Source organism: Anolis sagrei, chromosome 1 (genome assembly GCF_037176765.1).
Source record: "Anolis sagrei isolate rAnoSag1 chromosome 1, rAnoSag1.mat, whole genome shotgun sequence".
Taxonomy (NCBI): domain Eukaryota; kingdom Metazoa; phylum Chordata; class Lepidosauria; order Squamata; family Dactyloidae; genus Anolis; species Anolis sagrei.
The window spans coordinates 3308723-3330406 of NC_090021.1; positions in this window are offsets into that span (position 1 = coordinate 3308723).

Below are 21684 nucleotides of genomic sequence, written 5' to 3' on the forward strand. Positions count from 1 at the left end.
CTCTCGGGAGGGGGGAGGAGGAGGAGGAAAAGGAGGAGGGAGTTGGGGAAGCCCAGCCCAGGTTTTGCAAAAGGCGTTTGCTTTGGTTGAGTTTGCAAATCTTTGCCAATGTCCAGGTCGGGCCAAAGTCTCTTGATGGGTCTTTAATGGGAAAATGCAATTCCTGAAGTCAATCAGGAATGAAAGGAGGGACCTGGCCAGGTTTTCTAATCTGGCTACAATGTGATGTGGTGACAAAAAAAGCCAATGGGATTTTGGCCTACATCAATAGGAGCCTAGTGTCTAGATCTAGGGAAGTCATGCTCCCCATGCTCTATTCCGCTTTGGTTAGATCACACCTGGAATATTGCGTCCAATTCTGGGCACCACAATTCAAGAGAGATGTTGACAAGCTGGAATGTGTCCAGAGAAAGGCGACTAAAATGATCAAGGGTCTGGAGAACAAGCCTTATGAGGAGCGGCTTAAGGAGCTGGGCATGTTTAGCCTGAAGAAGAGAAGGCTGAGAGGAGATAGCCATGTATAAACATGTGAGGGGAAGCTACAGGGAGGAGGGAGCAAGCTTGTTTTCTGCTTCCCTGGAGACTAGGACGCGGAACAATGTCTTCAAACTACAAGAAAGAAGATTCCATCTGAACATGAGGAAGAACTCTGAGAGCCATTCAGCAGTGGAACTCTCTGCCTCGGAGTGTGGTGGAGGCTCCTTCTTTGGAAGCTTTGAAACAGAACTGAACTCCAGGCTGAACTCTCAGGAGGAGGAGAGAAGGGAAGGGCCCACCCCCCAGAAGAGCCATCCTCACCCCAAGAAGGGGTCCCAGGCCTTGTCCAAGGCTCTCATGGCCGGAATCTATGATCTACAGAGACACTTCCTGGAACACCTCAGCAAGCGAGAGTCCAAAAGTGGCAGGCTCAAACCCAGCATCTCAACCAATGGCTGATACCAAATTAGAGACTCCTTCCTGAGCACACAGAAGAATCTGTGCTTCCCTCCTTCCTTCCTCCTCGAGGGCTGCCAGGCTTCCTTGGCTGCAGGGACTGTGCTGCCCTCCCTCCTCCCTTGTGAGGCTCAAGCAGCTCCCAAGCCCAGACTAGTAGGGATCATTCCAGGCTGAACTCTCAGGAGGAGGAGAGAAGGGAAGGGCCCACCCCCCAGAAGAGCCATCCTCACCCCAAGAAGGGGTCCCAGGCCTTGTCCAAGGCTCTCATGGCCGGAATCTATGATCTACAGAGACACTTCCTGGAACACCTCAGCAAGCGAGAGTCCAAAAGTGGCAGGCTCAAACCCAGCATCTCAACCAATGGCTGATACCAAATTAGAGACTCCTTCCTGAGCACACAGAAGAATCTGTGCTTCCCTCCTTCCTTCCTCCTCGAGGGCTGCCAGGCTTCCTTGGCTGCAGGGACTGTGCTGCCCTCCCTCCTCCCTTGTGAGGCTCAAGCAGCTCCCAAGCCCAGACTAGTAGGGATCATTCCAGGCTGAACTCTCAGGAGGAGGAGAGAAGGGAAGGGCCCACCCCCCAGAAGAGCCATCCTCACCCCAAGAAGGGGTCCCAGGCCTTGTCCAAGGCTCTCATGGCCGGAATCTATGATCTACAGAGACACTTCCTGGAACACCTCAGCAAGCGAGAGTCCAAAAGTGGCAGGCTCAAACCCAGCATCTCAACCAATGGCTGATACCAAATTAGAGACTCCTTCCTGAGCACACAGAAGAATCTGTGCTTCCCTCCTTCCTTCCTCCTCGAGGGCTGCCAGGCTTCCTTGGCTGCAGGGACTGTGCTGCCCTCCCTCCTCCCTTGTGAGGCTCAAGCAGCTCCCAAGCCCAGACTAGTAGGGATCATTCCAGGCTGAACTCTCAGGAGGAGGAGAGAAGGGAAGGGCCCACCCCCCAGAAGAGCCATCCTCACCCCAAGAAGGGGTCCCAGGCCTTGTCCAAGGCTCTCATGGCCGGAATCTATGATCTACAGAGACACTTCCTGGAACACCTCAGCAAGCGAGAGTCCAAAAGTGGCAGGCTCAAACCCAGCATCTCAACCAATGGCTGATACCAAATTAGAGACTCCTTCCTGAGCACACAGAAGAATCTGTGCTTCCCTCCTTCCTTCCTCCTCGAGGGCTGCCAGGCTTCCTTGGCTGCAGGGACTGTGCTGCCCTCCCTCCTCCCTTGTGAGGCTCAAGCAGCTCCCAAGCCCAGACTAGTAGGGATCATTCCAGGCTGAACTCTCAGGAGGAGGAGAGAAGGGAAGGGCCCACCCCCCAGAAGAGCCATCCTCACCCCAAGAAGGGGTCCCAGGCCTTGTCCAAGGCTCTCATGGCCGGAATCTATGATCTACAGAGACACTTCCTGGAACACCTCAGCAAGCGAGAGTCCAAAAGTGGCAGGCTCAAACCCAGCATCTCAACCAATGGCTGATACCAAATTAGAGACTCCTTCCTGAGCACACAGAAGAATCTGTGCTTCCCTCCTTCCTTCCTCCTCGAGGGCTGCCAGGCTTCCTTGGCTGCAGGGACTGTGCTGCCCTCCCTCCTCCCTTGTGAGGCTCAAGCAGCTCCCAAGCCCAGACTAGTAGGGATCATTCCAGGCTGAACTCTCAGGAGGAGGAGAGAAGGGAAGGGCCCACCCCCCAGAAGAGCCATCCTCACCCCAAGAAGGGGTCCCAGGCCTTGTCCAAGGCTCTCATGGCCGGAATCTATGATCTACAGAGACACTTCCTGGAACACCTCAGCAAGCGAGAGTCCAAAAGTGGCAGGCTCAAACCCAGCATCTCAACCAATGGCTGATACCAAATTAGAGACTCCTTCCTGAGCACACAGAAGAATCTGTGCTTCCCTCCTTCCTTCCTCCTCGAGGGCTGCCAGGCTTCCTTGGCTGCAGGGACTGTGCTGCCCTCCCTCCTCCCTTGTGAGGCTCAAGCAGCTCCCAAGCCCAGACTAGTAGGGATCATTCCAGGCTGAACTCTCAGGAGGAGGAGAGAAGGGAAGGGCCCACCCCCCAGAAGAGCCATCCTCACCCCAAGAAGGGGTCCCAGGCCTTGTCCAAGGCTCTCATGGCCGGAATCTATGATCTACAGAGACACTTCCTGGAACACCTCAGCAAGCGAGAGTCCAAAAGTGGCAGGCTCAAACCCAGCATCTCAACCAATGGCTGATACCAAATTAGAGACTCCTTCCTGGGCACGCAGAAGACTCTGTGCTTCCCTCCTTCCTTCCTTCTGGAGGGCTGCCAGGCTTCCTTGGCTGCAGGGACTGTGCTGCCCTCCCTTGTGAGGCTCAAGCAGCTCCCAAGCCCAGACTAGTAGGGATCATTCCCAGGCTGCGTCCTCAGAGGGAGGGGAAGGGCCCACCCCCCAGAAGAGCCATTATAACAATCCCACCACGTGGTCCACCACCATTCTGGGTCTGCCTGGCCTGAGTCCCCTGGAGGCCCCCACCCGCTCTTTCCTGGCTGGCCTAGGAGGCTGAGCTGGGACAGCCCGGGGGGGGGGGGGGGCTTGGGCGGGAGGGAGGCCCCCAAGAACACCGTTTCTCAACCTTATTATTAATTTATTTGGTGGAGAGGTGGCTGCCAAGGTAGCGAAATGATCAACATTTTCTAATGTTACACCATTAAGCTGTATCACTGGCATTGGGGAGGGGTTGGCTGGTGCCTGCTGGAAAAGCACCTTGGTCAACATCGACACCGAAATACAACACCGCCTGAGCTCTGCAAGCGCAGCATTTTTCCGAATGAAGCAGAGAGTGTTCGAGGACCAGGACATCCGTAGGGATACCAAGGTGCTTGTCTATCAAGCTATTGTCCTCCCAACCCTGCTCTATGCCTGCGAAACGTGGACTGTCTACAGACGTCACATGCAACTCCTGGAACGATTCCATCAGCGCTGCCTCCGGAAAATCCTGCAAATCTCTTGGGAAGACAAGCGGACAAACATCAGCATGCTGGAAGAAGCAAAGACCACCAGCATTGAAGCGATGGTCCTCCGCCACCAACTCGGCTGGACCGGCCATGTTGTCCGGATGCCCGACCACCGTCTCCCAAAGCAGCTGCTCTACTCCAAACTCAAGAACAGAAAACGGAATGTTGGTGGGCAGGAAAAGAGATTTAAAGACGGGCTCAAAGCCAACCTTAAAAACTCTGGCATAGACACTGAGAACTGGGAAGCCCTGGCCCTTGAGCGCTCCAGCTGGAGGTCAGCTGTGACCAGCAGTGCTGCAGAATTCAAGGAGGCACGAGTGGAGGGTGAAAGAGAGAAACGTGCCAAGAGGAAGGCGCGTCAAGCCAACCCCGGCCGAGACCGCCTTCCACCTGGAAACCAATGCCCTCACTGCAGAAGAAGATGCAGAGCAAGAATAGGGCTCCACAACCACATACGGACCCAAAAGAATATTGGAAGACAATCATCCTCGGAAAGCGAGGGATCGCCTAAGTAAGTAAAGTAAGTAAGTATTTATTTATTTACTTTGCTTGTATACCGCAGTTTCTCAGCCTGCAGGCGACTCAACGCGGTTCACAACAACAGCAAAAAGACAGTCATAACAATATAGCAATATACAATTTAAAACCATGAGAGCATAATATACAAAGTAATGGCACATCAATAACAGCACATTAACGTCTCGTAACTAGAATCGTGATCCAATTCGTCGTCTATAGGAACGGAATTATAGACTGTTTATCCGAATGCCTGTTCAAACAGCCAGGTTCTTAGTTTTCTTCGAAACACCATTAACGTAGGAGCTGATCTAATGTCCATGGGCAGGGCGTTCCACAGCCGAGGGGCCACCACAGAGAAGGCCCTGTCCCTCGTCCCCGCCAGCTGTGCTTGTGATGCAGGCGAGATCGAGAGCAGGGCCTCCCCAGAAGATCTTAGAGTCCTGGTGGGTTCATAGGCAGAGATACGTTCGGATAGGTCAGATAAGTAGCTTGGGCCCGAACCATTTAGGGCTTTATAGGCCAACGCCAGCACTTTGAATTGAGCCCGGTAGCAGATCGGCAGCCAGTGGAGCTGGCGCAACAGGGGGGTTGTATGCTCCCTGCGCTCCGCTCCTGTTAGTATCATGGCTGCCGAGCGGTGGACTAGCTGGAGCTTCCGAGCCGTCTTCAAAGGCAACCGCACGTAGAGAGTGTTGCAGTAGTCTAGGCGGGATGTAACCAGAGCGTGGACTACCGTGGCCAAGTCAGACTTCCCAAGGTACGGGCGCAGTTGGCGCACGAGTCTTAACTGTGCGAATGCTCCCCTGGTCACCGCCGAAACCTGGGGTTCCAGGCTCAGCTATGAGTCCAGGGTCACACCCAAGCTGCGAACCTGCGTCTTCAAGGGGAGTGCGGCCCCATCCAACACAGGCTGTAACCCTATGCCCTGTTCGGCCTTTCGACTAACCAGGAGTACCTCTGTCTTGTCTGGATTCAGTTTCAATTTGTTCGCCCTCATCCAGACCATCACAGCGGCCAAGCACCGGTTCAGGACCTGGGGGTTGGGACCCCTGAGGGGGTCGCGAAGGGGTGTCAGAGGGGTCGCCAAAGACCATCACAAAACACAGTATTTTCTGATGGTCATGGGGATTCCATGTGGGAAGTTTGAGCCAATTCTATCCTTGGAGATCAGAATGCTCTTTGATTGTGATGAACTATAAATCCCAGCAACTACAACTCCCAAAAGTCATGGTCTATTTTCCCCAGACTCCACCAGTGTTCACATTTGCACATATTGAGTATTTGTGCCAAGGTTGGTCCAGATCAACTATTGTGTGAGTCCACTTTGCTCTCTGGATATAGGTGAACTACAACTCCCAAACTCAAGTTCAATGTCCGCCAAACCCTTCCAGTGTTTTCCGTTGGTCATGGAAGTTCTGCGTGGCAAATTAGGTTCAAATCCAATGCTGGTGAAGTTCAGAATGCTCTTTGATTATAGGTGAACTATAAATCCCAGCAACTACAATTCCCAAATTACAAAATCAGTCCTCCCCCAACCCCACTAGCATTTACATGTGGGTGCATTGGGTATTTGTGCCCAGTTTGGTCCAGTGAATGAAAATACATCTTGCATATCTGATATTTACATTATGATTTATTTTATCTATTTATTTACTGTATTTGTATACCGCCTTTCTTAGCCTCTCAGTAAAATGACTCTATTGAAATAGCAACAAAAACAATGTTATGGTTAGGGGTCATCACAACATGAGGGACTGTATTAAGGGGTCGCGGCATTAGGAAGGTTGAGAACCACTGCCCAAGAGGGAGGGAAGCCCTGCTGACCCCGAGAGCGGCGGAGGCCCCCGCCTTCAAGTTGGTGTGAACTGCAGCAGAGAGTTCCGCAGTTCCTGGAAGCCAAAGTTGGGAAAACTGATGAAATGTGCCCCAACAGCTCAAACTAGGACTGCCTTCAACTTCTTTTACTTTCCCCCAAGCCCTGACTTTGTAACTAATCCCTAATAAAGGTACTTGAGATTTGCAACTTTTAAGTTTTTCCACTTGATACTTTGTGTCTTTCTCTTGCCTGAACCATCTAATGCAGGGGTCCTCAAACTACATCCCGGGGGCTGAATACGGCCCTCCAAGGTCATTTACCTGGCCCTCACTCAGGATCAACCTAAGTCTGAAATGACTTGAAAGCACACAACAACAACAATCCTATCTCATCAGCCAAAAGGAGGCCCACACTTCCCAATGAAATACTAATAAGTTTATATTTGTTAAAATTGTTCTTCATTTTACTTATTGTATTGTTCTAAAGTGTTTTTTGCACTACAAATAATTTTTTCAAATTATAATCCGGCCCTCCAACAGTTTGAGGGACTGTGACCTGGTCCTCTGTTGAAAAAGTTTGAGGGTCCCTGATCTAATGCATGGAATAAACCCTTTTCTAGGCTCCGGAGAGCCGTGAGCCTGCTTGGGATGCCTTCCTGGCGTCCCAGGGACGCTGGATCTGCGTCCCCTGTAACCGCGGATATGGAAACCGCCATTTTGGACCTCCGTATCCGCAAAAATCTCAAAATGGTGGATCGGCTCCATTTTAATTTTATATTTTCCCCCATTAAATTCTAAATAAGACTGCTATCTTGCTTTTCCCATTTCGGACCCCTACACCTGGGAAATAATCTTTTTGTTTTAAAGAATATAATTTGACAGAAAACAGCTGATTGTCAAATTTTGCCGGCTCCGCACAAACAGCATGTTTCTCCCCGTTGCTGCCCGTTCCTGCCTAGCCCCGCGACCGGGGACTTGCTGCGGCTGCCCCCAGGGGACCCCGGAGAGGGGGCTGGGCAGGAGGCCCGGTCCTTGGGAAGGAGTTATAGTTCCCCAAGGACCAAGCTTATGGATCATGTTACCAATCAACTCAGCGCCCATCTGCTGACTTCAACCAGGGGAAAATGACTTTCTGCTTGCTTGTTTTGAACTGCAAGCCACCTCCATTTCCACAAACTTTCTCCAGGAACATAGGACTCCACGTTTTCGAATAAAAAAATCAATTCTTTATTAAATGTTTGGGATAGGGAAGGGATCTTTTCTGCATGAAATGTATTAAGTGGACATGTATAAAGTATTGCTTGCCCCTTTGTCTTGCCCTCTGACTTTTGCCCTAGAAAAATTGCAGTTAGAAGTTACTGTCTGAAGGAGGACCACCGCCTCCCTCGAAACTTGCTTGATTATTCAACATCTACATGGACAATAACAAGTTGGGATTTCCTCCGCCCGCTCTCTGAGTTTGTCTGGTGAGCGAGGTTTCTTTGGATCCTTTGATTAATTTACAAAAGGACAAGGACGACCCCCGGGATCCCCTGTCCTGGCTCTGTTTGTTCCCTTTGCCAAGACCCATCAAGGACTCTCCTTATCTGATCGAAGGCAGGAAAACCTTTCTTAAAAGGATTACACTTTGCCGGCCAAAACAATGCCTCAAATTACAGCTGGCCGGCTAGCGATAATCCCATCATTTCCCCCATTGTCCACGGTCGTCCCGCCTTCTCTCTCCTGATTCGTCCATCCTCAGAAGTGAGAGAAGCGCACCCATTGGCTCCTTGGAGGCGGAGAAGCTAGCTGATTGGCCCAGAGAGAGGCGGGCCGCCAAACCTCCTCCCAGCTATTCAAGCTGTCAACCAATCAACGTGAAGCCGGGCAGAGAGGGGCGGGCGGGAAATTCAAAATGTTTTCCTGTATTTTCTCTATAAAAATGCCTGTAAACTCTGTATCGGTATGCTTGTAGAGGAAATATCCCTACAGTTGCATCTGATCTCAGCTGAATCGCTAATAAAATACCTCGGTTGCCATCTTCTTCCGCTTTGGTGAGGATTTATTATTTTTAATGTTTTCTGCTGCTGAAATTGGCTTCGCTGCCCTCACCAAGGTCCAAGGACCCTCAGGATCTCCTCGGCTGGGAAGATCCTTCCAAAAGCGGTCTCGATATCACTGCTGCTCCCAGCCAAGGAAGGAAGGAAGGATTTCCCCCACACACAAGCCCCGCACCATCACACAGGAAGCAGGAACAACAACACCCTCCACTCAGGAAGACAAGCTGGTTCCCCTTCTGTGACATGGGACTTCGATGGGAGGCCCGCGCAGCCAGGAGGGAAGCTATAATCATGTGGCATGCATGAAACACCCCTGCTGGGCAAAATTATTATTTGTTCCCTTCGTGACTGCAGCAGGGAGTTCCAAAGGCTGCAGAAACTTAAAGTGTACTTGTTTGATGTATTGTCGAAGGCTTTCATGGCCGGAATCACTGGGTAGTTGTAGGTTTTTTCAGGCTATATGGCCATGTTCTAGATCAGGGGTCCTCAAACTTTTTAAACAGAGGGCCAGGTCACAGTCCGTCAAACTGTTGGAGGGCCGGATTATAATTTGAAAAAAAATGCACATATCTTAAAACCGCATTGAGTCGCCTGTCTGGGCTGAAATATGCGGTATAGAAATAAAGCAAATAAATAAATAAATATATTTATAGTGCAAGAAACACTTAAAATACAATAATTAACATGAAGAACAATTTTAACAAATATAAACTTATTTCAATGGTATTTCAATGGAAAGTGCGGGCCTGCTTTTGGCCGATGAGATAGGATTGTTGTTGTTGTGTGCTTTCGAGTTGATCCAGCCTTAGGTTGAACCTGAGCGAGGGCCACCCCCCCCCCCCCCAAATTCCCCTCCGAGTCCAGACCTCTCCCTCCTTCCCTCAGAGGGAAACCTGAAAGAGTTTTCCCTTTGTTCTCTTTCATCCCCAGACTCTCCCTTGGTGACTGTGTTGCCTTTCCCCGGTTCTCCCCTCTTGAAACTTCTTTCACCCATTTAACCCCATTTGTCCACATTTCATTATTCCACAGTTCTTAGGCTGTTCATTCCTATGTCTCTGTACTGGATCTTGTTTCAGTTCTTCTATTCTCCTCTCTTATTTTCTGTCTTTAAGATTTCGTAATTGCTTCTCAATATTTTTAATTTTTTTCCAAATCAAAATCCATGTCCTTCAAGTTCCTAAACATTCTTTTTTCTTCCACGTCCTTTGGATTTCCCATAGCAAATTGAACTGATGGCTTTGAAAAATGCAAATCAAAAACCCCTTCAAAAAGTTGCTGATGCTTGAAGACCACTCGTGAAGAACCAGGTAAGACCAAGGACAAGTTAAGCCTGTCTCGGTCAGCTCGCCTCTCTCTGCAGCTTCCAGATCTTTTGGTCCTTTTTGTCCAACTGGCTTGTCCTTGGTCTTATTTGGTTCTTCACGAGCGGTCTTCAAGGCCAGCAACTTTTTGGAGGGGTTTTCGATTTACGTTTTTCAAAGCCATCAATTCATTTTTTTAACTTCTCATCTCGGCTGCTGCCTCTTTGAAATTTTATTGGCATTCTTCTACCTTAATTACTATTAGTAATTAATTAATAAGCAATTAATAAGTAATTAATTAATTAATTATAAGTAATTAATTAATTAATAAGTAATTAATTACTTATTACTATTAGGCCCTGCTCTCGATCCCGCCTGCATCTCAGGCACGGCTGGCAGGGACGAGAGATAGGGCCTTCTCGGTGGTGGCTCCTCGGCTGTGGAACACCCTTCCCGTAGACATCAGGTTAGCCCCCTCCCTGTTGATCTTCCGCAGGAAGCTGAAGACCTGGTTGTTTAAGAAGGCTTTTGAATAGAAGTGCAATGACTGGTAACTTGACCATAGGAATGGAACAACGGAAATGGTATCGGATTGTGAATTGGACGAAGAGACGACTCGGAATGATCTTGTAATAAAGTTGATGTTTTGATGATGTTGATAGTTATGTACTGTGGATTATTTTATTTGATGTTGTATTTTGCACCTTTTTCTATGTTGTACACCGCAATGAGTCGCCAGTAGGCTGAGAATCGCGGTATATAAGCATAGTAAATAAATAAATAAATAAATAAATAAATAAATTAGCCCAAGACGATTATTAATTTGTGTAAGTTGTTCTCTTCTCTGTTCATTTCCCTGTCTTAAACTCTCCGTGCTTAATTTAAGATGTTCCTTTTAAAAAATATATTTTTATTATTTTATCATAGTTCAATACATTTGTTATACATTGTTTATTTTACAGCAGATTCATACAATTCAATACAATCTATCATACTTTAACTTTTGGCATCTACTGTTCTTTTTCTGCTTATACGTATCATCTATCTCTCACCCCTGTGCTCCCTTTCCCCCTCCCAAGCCACAGCTTTTACATACCATCTGTCCAAAATTTCAGCTCTTCTTATGGAGGTGACAAATGCAAGATACTCCACTTTGGCAGAAAAAATGAAATGCAAAGATACAGAATGGGGGACAATGCCTGGCTCGAGAGCAGTACGTGTGAAAAAGATCTTGGAGTCCTCGCGGGGAACCAGTTAAACATGAGCCAACAATGTGATGTGGCGGCAAAAAAAGCCAATGGGATTTTGGCCTGCCTCAATAGGAGCATAGTGTCTAGATCTAGGGAAGTCATGCTACCCATGCTCTATTCCGCTTTGGTTAGACCACATCTGGAATATTGTGTCCAATTCTGGGCACCACAATTCAAGAGAGATATTGACAAGCTGGAATGTGTCCAGAGGAGGGTGACTAAAATGATCAAGGGTCTGGAGAACAAGCCCTATGAGGAGCGGCTTAGGGAACTGGGCATGTTTAGCCTGAAGAAGAGAAGGCTGAGAGGAGATATGATAGCCATGTATAAATATGTGAGAGGAAGCCACAGGGAGGAGGAGGGAGCAAGCTTGTTTTCTGCTTCCTTGGAGACTAGGACGCAATGGAACAATGGCTTCAAACTACAAGAGAGGAGATTCCATCTGAACATGAGGAAGAACTTCCTGACTGTGAGAGCCATTCAGCAGTGGAACTCTCTGCCCCGCAGTGTGGTGGAGGCTCCTTCTTTGGAAGCTTTTAAGCAGAGGCTGGATGGCCATTTGTCAGGGGTGATTTGAATGCAATATTCCTGCTTCTTGGCAGAATGGGGTTGGACTGGATGGCCCATGAGGTCTCTTCCAACTCTTTGATTCTATGATTCTAACTTTCCTTCTTTCTTTTTAAATACTTTTTCAATAAATTTTCTCCATATTTCATCAAAATCACTTTGTTTCCATATTCTTCTTTTAACTTTTAATATACATGTCAGCTTATCATTTATTGCCAATTTCCATACTTCCTTGTACCACTCCTCTATTTGTATATTTATTTCTCTTTTCCAATTCCTTGTTTGTTATCACATCTTTATCCTCTTTCTTCAATTGTTTATTATATAATGATAATAAAGCTATACTAGGACTTCTTTCTTTAATGTTCATTATATCCTCTATTTCTCTAAATAATTTCCCCCAAAATTATTTACATATTTACATTGCCACCACCCACCCACACACACACACACACACATATATATATGTTCCTGATTCTTGGCATCCTCTCCAGCATTTTTTGAGTAGTTTTTATTTATATTTGCTATTCATACTGGTGTAAGCTACCATATTAACTTATAGTAATTTTCTTTAACCCATATTAATAAATTCTTTAGATGTCTTTGTCTCCATAAATTTAAGATGTTCTAATGCAGTAATAATCTTGTTCAATTTTTTTCTTCCTCCTCACTCTTCTCTTTTCTATCAGCCATACTTCCTATCGCTCGGTCTTCTGTTTGTTTTCTGAGATTTATGGCTTCAGTCACCTTCAGTCATGACTGCCCAGTCTCCTCTCTTTTGATCTGGACCCGTGTTAGGGAGAGATTTATGACACTTTATGGGCATTTGGAGGTTTTAGTTGTGCTTGTAGTTAGGAGAGAAATTAGGAATGTCTACTCTTGTTGACACATGCACAGTCTCCACTGTTAGTGAAGCTGTGTCCACACTCCAAGCATTTATTGGGTTTCTCCCTAAAGTGAGTCCTTTGATGTACACGTAGATTTGAACTCTGAGTGAATCTTTTTCCACACTCCAAGCATTTAAAAGGTTTCTCCCCTGTGTGAGTCCTTTGATGTGAACTTAGATCTGCACTACAAATGAAGCTCTGTCCACACTCCAGGCATTTGTAGGGTTTCTCCCCAGTGTGAATCCTTTGATGTACACGTAGGTGTCCGCTGTCAATGAAGTTCTTTCCACACTCTAGGCATTTATAGGGTTTTTCCCCAGTGTGAGTCCGTTCATGTGAATGTAGACTTGAACTCTGAGTGAACCTCTTTCCACATTCCAGGCATTTAAAGGGTTTTTCCCCAGTGTGAGTCCTTTGGTGCAAACGTAGATTTGAAGTATGAGGGAAGCTTTTTCCACACTCCAGGCATGCATAGGGCTTCTCCCCAGTGTGAGTCCTTTCATGTTGCTGAAGATGAACCTTCCGAGTAAAACTCTTTCCACACACTAGGCATTTATAGGGTTTTTCCCCAGTGTGAGTCCGTTCATGTGAATGTAGACTTGAACTCTGAGTGAACCTCTTTCCACACTCCAGGCATGTATAGGGTTTCTCCCCAGTGTGAGTCCTTTGGTGCAAACGTAGATTTGAAGTATGAGGGAAGCTTTTTCCACACTCCAGGCATGCATAGGGCTTCTCCCCAGTGTGAGTCCTTTCATGTTGCTGAAGATGAACCTTCCGAGAAAAACTCTTTCTGCACTCCAGGCATTTAAATGCTTTCTCCTCCATGTCAACAGTGATAAGGTTGTTGAATTGCAATATGGATACTTGGCACTATTTCCCTTTATCTGTAAGTGAACTCAAGAATTCAGCAAGAGCATCACCTTGAGATTATTTCTTCTTCTTCCTATATTATTGGTCTCCTTACTGCATCCAAGAGGTGGCTCCATAGAATCTTCATTTCCCTGGTGAAGAAAGAAGCAAAAGATCAGTGAGGACAGGCAGAAACATTCTTTACCTACAAGGTTTCCCCCCTTTCCCTTCATGGGTCATGTTGAAACTGGGAATACCAAGGAACGCAGACATCAGGGTCTCAAGCACGTACACAGATGCTAGCAAAGGCAATCACTGATTCTTAAACCAGAAGGGAATTAATCCAGTAAGAAAAAAGGGATGGAGAACCAAAAGAATGAATGATAGAAGGAAGGAAGGAAGGAAGGGGAACCATCTAATATTTATCTCCCTTCGGGGAGGTAAAGAAGCATATAAATACATATAACAATATATTTATAACCCGTCCCCTCTCCCGGAGGGGACTTAGGGCGGTTTCCAGGGAATAACAAAAATGGGAAACATTCAATGCCAAGAGGGGAGGGTGGAACGGACAAGGACATACGGGTAATAGAACTGGGTTGAGAAGCACTGTATAGAGTTCACAAGTTAACTATATATGGTATAAAAATGACGGGCAAACTAAAAGTGTCAACACGTTATACAAGCGGTCTTAGGAGTTGGTATTAAACAGGGGTCCTCAAACTTTTTAAACGGGGGGGGCAGTTCACTGTTCCTCAGACCGCTGCAGGGCCGGACTATAGGTTTTTTTTAAAAAAAGATGATCACATTACACATGTCTTATTTTGAAGCTAGGAACAAAATGGGAACTAATACAATATTGAAAATGAAGAACCACTTTAACTCAATGTTATGGAATCCTGGATCTGCAGTTTGATCATTTGGCAGAATAGGCGAAACAACTTTTAAAATTTTAAATCCCAAGATTCCATAGCATTACACCATAGCAGTCAAACTGGTGTCAAACTGCATTAATTCTGCAGTGTAGATGCACTCTATTTTTCAGCGCTTTAGCTGCACATCATCGGGTGCCCCTTCTTCATGTACACCAGTGGTTCTCAACCATCCTAATGCTGCGACCCCTTAACACAGTTCCTCATGTTGTGGTGACCCCCAACCATAAAATTATTTTTGTTGCTACTTCACAACTGTTATTTTGCTACTGTGATGAATCATAATGTAAATAGCTGATATGCAGGATGTATTTTCATAGTTACAAACTGAACATAAAGCATAGTGATTAATCACCAAAACAATATGTAATTATATATTGTGAAAGAGAGAGAGAGAGCATGAGGGGGAGACAGAAAGAACAAAAGGAGCTCTGCACTAGAAGAGCCAAGACTAATTCCACTGAGAGGGGGGCCTCTTCCTTGGCGGGCTGGATAAATGTCCTCGGTGGGCCGCATGTGGCCCCCAAGCCATAGTTTGAGGAGCCCTGGTATAATATAATAGAATTGAAATTTTGCTTAAAGATGCTGCACATGTTTATTTTCTCCAAGAAACTCATCAAAAACGGGAAGATGTAAATGAACTACAGTTAAACTGGGTAAAATATTATGAGAAAGCATATGGCAACTCTAAATCTAGAGGAGTAGCCATAATTGTATACATACATGGAGTGAGAGCTGCCAGACGTTCAAGCTGGGTTCAGAAAAGGCAGAGGAACCAGAGACCAGATTGCCAATATCCGCTGGATAATGGAGAAAGGCAGGGAGTTTCAGAAAAACATCCACTTCTGCTTCATTGACTATTCTAAAGCCTTGGACTGTGTGGATCATCATAAATTGTGGCAAGTTCTTGGTGGGATGGGCATCCCAAGCCCCCTCCCCTCTCTCCTGAGGAATCTGTACAAGGACCAAGGAGCAACAGTCAGAACTGACCACGGAACAGGAGACGGGTTCAAGATTGGGAAAGGCGTCCGGCAAGGCTGCATCCTCTCACCCAACCTTTTTAACTTGTATGCAGAACACATCATGCGAGGATGTGCGGGGCTTGAGGAATGCAAGGCTGGGGTGAAAATGGCTGGAAGAAACATTCACAACCTCAGATATGCAGATGACACCACTCTGATGGCCGAAAGCGAGGAGGAGCCGAGGAGCCTTCTAATCAAGGTGAAAGAAGAAAGCGCAAAAGCTGGGTTGCAGCTAAACGTCAAAAAAACCAAGATTATGGCAACAAGAATGATTGACAACTGGAAAATAGAGGGAGAAACCGTGGAGGCCGTGACAGACTTTGTATTTCTAGGTGCAAAGATTGCTGCAGACGCAGACTGTGGCCAGGAAATCAGAAGACGCTTCCTTCTTGGGAGGAGAGCAATGTCCAGTCTCGATAAAATAGTAAAGAGTAGAGACATCAGACTGGCAACCAAGATCCATTGCCTAGTCCAAGCCATGGTCTTCCCTGTAGTCACCTACGGATGTGAGAGCTGGACCTTAGGGAAGGCTGAGCCAAGGAAGGTCGATGCTTTTGAGCTGTGGTGTTGGAGGAAAGTGCTGAGAGTGCCTTGGACTGCGAGAAGATCCAACCAGTCCATCCTCCAGGAAATAAAGCCCGGCTGCTCACTGGAAGGAAGGATACTAGAGACAAAGCTGAAGTCCTTTGGCCACATCATGAGGAGACAGCAAAGCCTAGAGAAGACAATGATGCTGGGGAAAGTGGAAGGCAAAAGGAAGAGGGGCCGACCAAGGGCAAGATGGATGGATGGCATCCTTGAAGTGACTGGACTGACCTTGAGGGAGCTGGGGGTGGTAACGGCCGACAGGGAGCTCTGGCGTGGGCTGGTCCATGAGGTCACGAAGAGTCGGAGACGACTGAACGAATGAACAGAAACAATATCATACGAAAGCTGACTGGCACAACCTGGGGATCACAACCAGATACAGTGAAGACATCTGCCCTTGCGCTGTGCTACTCCGCTGCTGAGTATGCATGCCCAGTGTGGAACACATCTCACCACACTAAAACAGTGGATGTGGCTCTTAATGAGACATGCCGCATTATCACGGGGTGTCTGCGCCATACACCACTGGAGAATTTACACTGTCTAGCTGGTATCGCGACTCAACAACTTAAATCCAGACATAGTTTTCTAAGATCTACAGAGACACTCGCTAGAACACCTCAGCAAGCGAGAGTTCAAAAGTGGCAGGCTCAAACCTAGAACGTGATACCAAATAAGAGACTCCCCCCTGGGCAGGCAGAAGACTGGGCGACTTGGAAGGCGCTGAACAGACTGCACTCTGGCACCACGAGATGCAGAGCCAACCTTCAGAAATGGGGCTACAAAGTGGAATCCTTGACATGCGAGTGCGGAGAAGAGCAAACCACTGACCACCTGCTGCAATGCACCAGGGAGGACCTTCTTGCAGCAACGCCAGAGGCACTCCAAGGGGCCAGATACTGGTCAAAGGACATTTAACAAGCTACCAAACTCACACATTTTGTATTTTCTCTTTTTGTTTGCTTTGTTCTGTTAGAAATGTAATATATTTGACTGGCTGCCCTGACACGAGAAATAAATAAATAAATAAAACAAATACTGAACTGTGTTTCTATAAAAGACGCGCATTGGAACGCGTTTCTACAAAATACAGATTGAAAGGCACAGACCAGGGATCAAAACACAAGAAGCAGAGTTCGAGAACGGGATGGGAAACTGAAGGCGGGCGCTGCGAGGAGGAGAGTCCCTCCAGAAGGGCCTGGGCCTCCAGGGAGGAAGGAATCCCTCAGGAGAGAGGAGGCTGCCGCTGAGTTTGGAAAGGAAGGCCTCCCTCTTTCCTCCCTCCTTGGGTGCCTCTTCCCCTCCCTGCCCAGCCCTTATTTATTTCTTATTTGTCGTGTCAGAACAACCAGTCAAATTATATTACATTTCTAACAGAAACAAAGAAAACAAGCAAGTTACAAAATGTGTGACTTTGGTAGCTGATTAAATGTCCTTTGACCAGTCTCTGGCCACTTGGAGTGCCTCTGGTGTTGCCGCAAGAAGGTCCTCCATTGTGCACGTGGCAGGGCTCAGGTTGCATTGCAGCAGGTGGTCAGTGGTTTGCTCTTCTCCACACTCGCATGTCGAGGATTCCACTTTGTGGCCCCATTTCTGAAGGTTGGCTCTGCATCTCGTGGGGCCAGACCGCAGTCTGTTCAGCGCCTTCCAAGTCGTCCAGTCCTCTGTGTGCCCGGGGGGGGGGGGGGGGGAATCAGCCATGGATTGAGGTTCTGGGTTTGAGCCTGCCACTTTTGGACTCTCGCTTGCTGAGGTGTTCCAGCGAGTGTCTCTGTAGATCTTAGAAAACTATGTCTGGATTTAAGTCGTTGGCGTGCTGGCTGATACCCAAACAGGGGATGAGCTGGAGATGTCTCTGCCTTGGTCATAGAATCATAGAATCAAAGAGTTGGAAGAGACCTCATGGGCCATCCAGTCCAACCCCATTCTGCCAAGAAGCAGGAATATTGCATTCAAACCACCCCTGATAAATGGCCATCCAGCCTCTGCTTAAAAGCTTCCAAAGAAGGAGCCTCCACCACACTCCGGGGCAGAGAGTTCCACTGTTGAACGTCTCTCAGTCAGGAAGTTCTTCCTCATGTTCAGATGGAATCCTTTCACTATTGGCTGCTACTTCCCAGCGGGTGTCAGGTGGTGCAATACCGGCTAAACAGTGTAATTTCTCCAGTGGTGTAGGGCGCAGACACCCCGTGATAATGCGGCATGTCTCATGAAGAGCCTCATCCACTGTTTTAGTGTGGTGAGATGTGTCCCAGCCCTGCCTGCCGCACAAAAGAGGCCAAAGAGGGCCCCAAGGCATTCCTGGCCCACCTCAGCCTGTCTTGGTCGAGTTGGAAGAGGCCGAAATGAGTCCCGGATGGGAAACAGAGAGGGAGGAAGAGAGAGAAACTGAGTCCAAACCCCTCACCTTCTCCTCCTTCTTCTCCTTCCTTCCTTGTTGTCTTCCTCGCAGAAATGGCGGCGGAGAAGAAGAAGGGGGCGGGGCCTGGGCTGACGCAAAGTGGGCGTGGCCGCGGGGCTTGCAAAAGGGGCGGGGCCTGCCAGACCGAAAGGGGGCGGGGCTAGATGGCCTTTGGGGCCCCTCCCTCTCTGGGCTTCCTTCCTTCCTTCCTTCCTTCCTTCTGGAGAGGGCTGCCAGGCTGTCTTGGCTGCAGGGAATGAATGTCCCTTGAGAGGACCCAGTGGCTTATTTTATTTCTCGTGTCATCATAGAATCATAGAATCAAAGAGTTGGAAGAGACCTCCTGGGCCATCATCCAGTCCAACCCCATTCTGCCAAGAAGCAGGAGTATTGCATTCAAACCACCCCTGACAGATGGCCATCCAGCCTCATAGAATCATAGAATCAAAGAGTTGGAAGAGACCTCATGGGCCATCCAGTCCAACCCCATTCTGCCAAGAAGCAGGAATATTGCATTCAAATCACCCCTGGCAGATGGCCATCCAGCCTCTGTTTAAAAGCTTCCAAAGAAGGAGCCTCCACCACACTCCGGGGCAGAGAGTTCCACTGCTGAACGGCTCTCACAGTCAGGAAGTTCTTCCTAATGTTCAGATGGAATCTCCTTTCTTTCTTGTAGTTTGAAGCCATTGTTCCCTTGCGTCCTAGTCTCCAGGGAAGCAGAAAACAAGCTTGCTCCCTCCTCCCTGTGGCTTCCTCTCACATATTTATACATGGCCCTCATCATATCTCCTCTCAGCCTTCTCTTCTTCAGGCTAAACATGCCCAGTTCCCTAAGCCGCTCCTCATAGGGCTTGTTCTCCAGACCCTTGATCATTTTAGTCGCCCTCCTCTGGACACATTCCAGCTTGTCAATGTCTCTCTTGAATTGTGGTGCCCAGAATTGGACACAATATTCCAGGTGTGGTCTAACCAAAGCGGAATAGAGCATGGGGAGCATGACTTCCTTAGATCTAGACACTAGGCTCCTCTTGATGCAGGCCAAAATCCCATTGGCTTTTTTTGCCGCCACATCACATTGTTGGCTCATGTTTAACTTGTTGTCCACGAGGACTCCAAGATCTTTTTCACACGTACTGCTCTCGAGCCAGGCATTGTCCTCCATTCTGTATCTTTGCATTTCATTTTTTCTGCCAAAGTGGAGTATCTTGCATTTGTCACTGTTGAACTTCATTTTGTTAGTTTTGGCCCATCTCTCTAATCTGTCAAGATCGTTTTGAATCCTGCTCCTGTCCTCTGGACTATTGGCTATCCCTCCCAATTTGGTGTCGTCTGCAAACTTGATGATCCTGCCTTCTAGCCCTTCATCTAAGTCATTAATAAAGACATTGAACAGGACCGGGCCCAGGACGGAACCCTGCGGCACTCCACTTGTCACTTCTTTCCAAGATGAAGAGGAAGCATTAGTGAGCACTCTCTGTGTTCGTCCACTTAACCAATTACAGATCCACCTCACCGTAGTTTTGCCTCGCCCACATTGGACTAGTTTCCTTGCCAGAAGGTCATGGGGGACCTTGTCAAAGAAGGCCTTCCTGAAATCCAGGTACGCCACATCCACGGCATTCCCCACATCTACCCAGCTTGTAGCTCTATCGAAGAAACCAATTACATCAACAACCATTGTATTACAATTCTAACAGAGCAAAGCAAACACGGAGATTAAAAAGAAAAAAGGGGGGGGGGAAAAAACCACATAGATTTTGCAAATTTGGTAGTTGGTTAAATGTCCTTTGACCAGTATCTGGCCACTTGGAGTGTCTCTGGTGTTGCTGCAAGAAGGTCCTCCCTTGTGCATGTGGCAGGGCTCAGGGTGCATTGCAGCAGGTGGTCAGTGGTTTGCTCTTCTCCGCACTCGCATGCCAAGGATTCCATTCTTGAGGCCCCATTTCTTAAGATTGGCTCTGCGTCTCGTGGTGCCAGAGCGCAGTCTGTTCAGCACCTTCCAAGTCGCCCAGACTTCTGTGTTCCCAGGGCGGAGTCTCTCATCTGGTATCACCCATGGATTAAGGTGCTGGGTTTGGGCCTGCCACTTTTGGACTCTCGCTTGCTGGGGTGTTCCAGCGAGTGTCTCTGTAGATCTAAGAAAACTATGTCTTGATTTAAGTCATTGACGTGCTGGCTGATACCCAAACAGGGGATGAGCTGGAGATGTCTCTGCCTTGGTCCTTTCACTATTGGCTGCTACTTCCCGGCGGATGTCAGGTGGTGCGATACCGGCTAAGCAGTGTAATTTCTCCAGTGGTGTGGGGCGCAGGCACCCTGTGATAGTGCAGCATGTCTCATTAAGAGCCACATCCACTGTTTTAGTGTGGTGAGATGTGTTCCACACTGGGCATGCATACTCAGCAGTAGAGTACCACAGCACAAGGGCAGATGTCTTCACTGTGTCTGGTTGTGATCCCCAAGTTTATTTATTTATTTATTTCAATTACTTCTACCCCGCCCTTCTCACCCCCGAGGGGGGACTCAGGGCGGCTTACAAGCGAAGGCACAATTCGATGCCTATATCACATTATACAAAACATACAAAACAATTTAAGCGAATTGACAGATTAAAACATCAATACAATATCAAAACATAACAATCTCATGCTCAGTGTTTAGAGTTCCGAATGTCCATTCCATTTCATCAATTCCTGCTCATCGTCGGGTTTCTCCTTTAGCTGCCAGAATGCCCAAAGGCTTGGTCCCACATCCAGGTCTTCAGTTTTTTCCTGAATGATAAAAGGGAGGATGCCGATCTAATCTCCCCGGGGAGTGAGTTCCACAGGTGAGGGGCCACTACCGAGAAGGCCCTGCTCCTCGTCCCCGCCAACCTCAGTTGTGAGAGTGGCGGGGTCGAGAGCAGGGCCTCCCCAGAAGATCTTAAACTTCGAGATGGGATGTAGAGGGAGATCCATTCGGACAGATACACTGGGCCGGAACCGTATAGGGTTTTGTAGGTCAAAACCAGCACTTTGAATTGTGCTCGGAATTGGATCGGCAGCCAGTGGAGCTGACACAACAGGGGGGTGGTGTGCACTCTGTACGCCGCTCCGGTGAGCAATCTGGCTGCTTCTTGCTGGACTATTTGAAGTTTCCAAGCGGTCTTCAAAGGCAACCCCACGTAGAGTGCGTTGCAGTAATCCAACCGGGATGTGACAAGAGCGTGGACCACCGTGGCCAGATCAGACTTCCCAAGTTGTGCCAGTCAGCTTTCGTATGATGTTGTTTCTAGCACCCACTTTTTGCTTGATGTTCAGGCAGTGCTTCTTGTAGGTCAGAGCTCGGTCCAGAGTGACTCCCAGGTATTTGGGTGCGCTGCAATGCTCCAGTGGGTTTCCTTCCCAGGTAATCATCCTCAGAGCTCGGGGTGCTTGTCTGTTCTTAAGGTGAAAGGCACATGTCTGTGTTTTAGATGGATTAGGGATCAGTTGGTTTTCCCTGTAGTAGGCAGTTAGAGCACCTAGAGCTTCGGAGAGCTCCAGGCTGCATCCAGAGGAGGACAGAGAGGAGGAAGGGCCCAACCCCCAGGAGAGCCATCCTAACCCCAAGGGGTCCCTTCTGTCT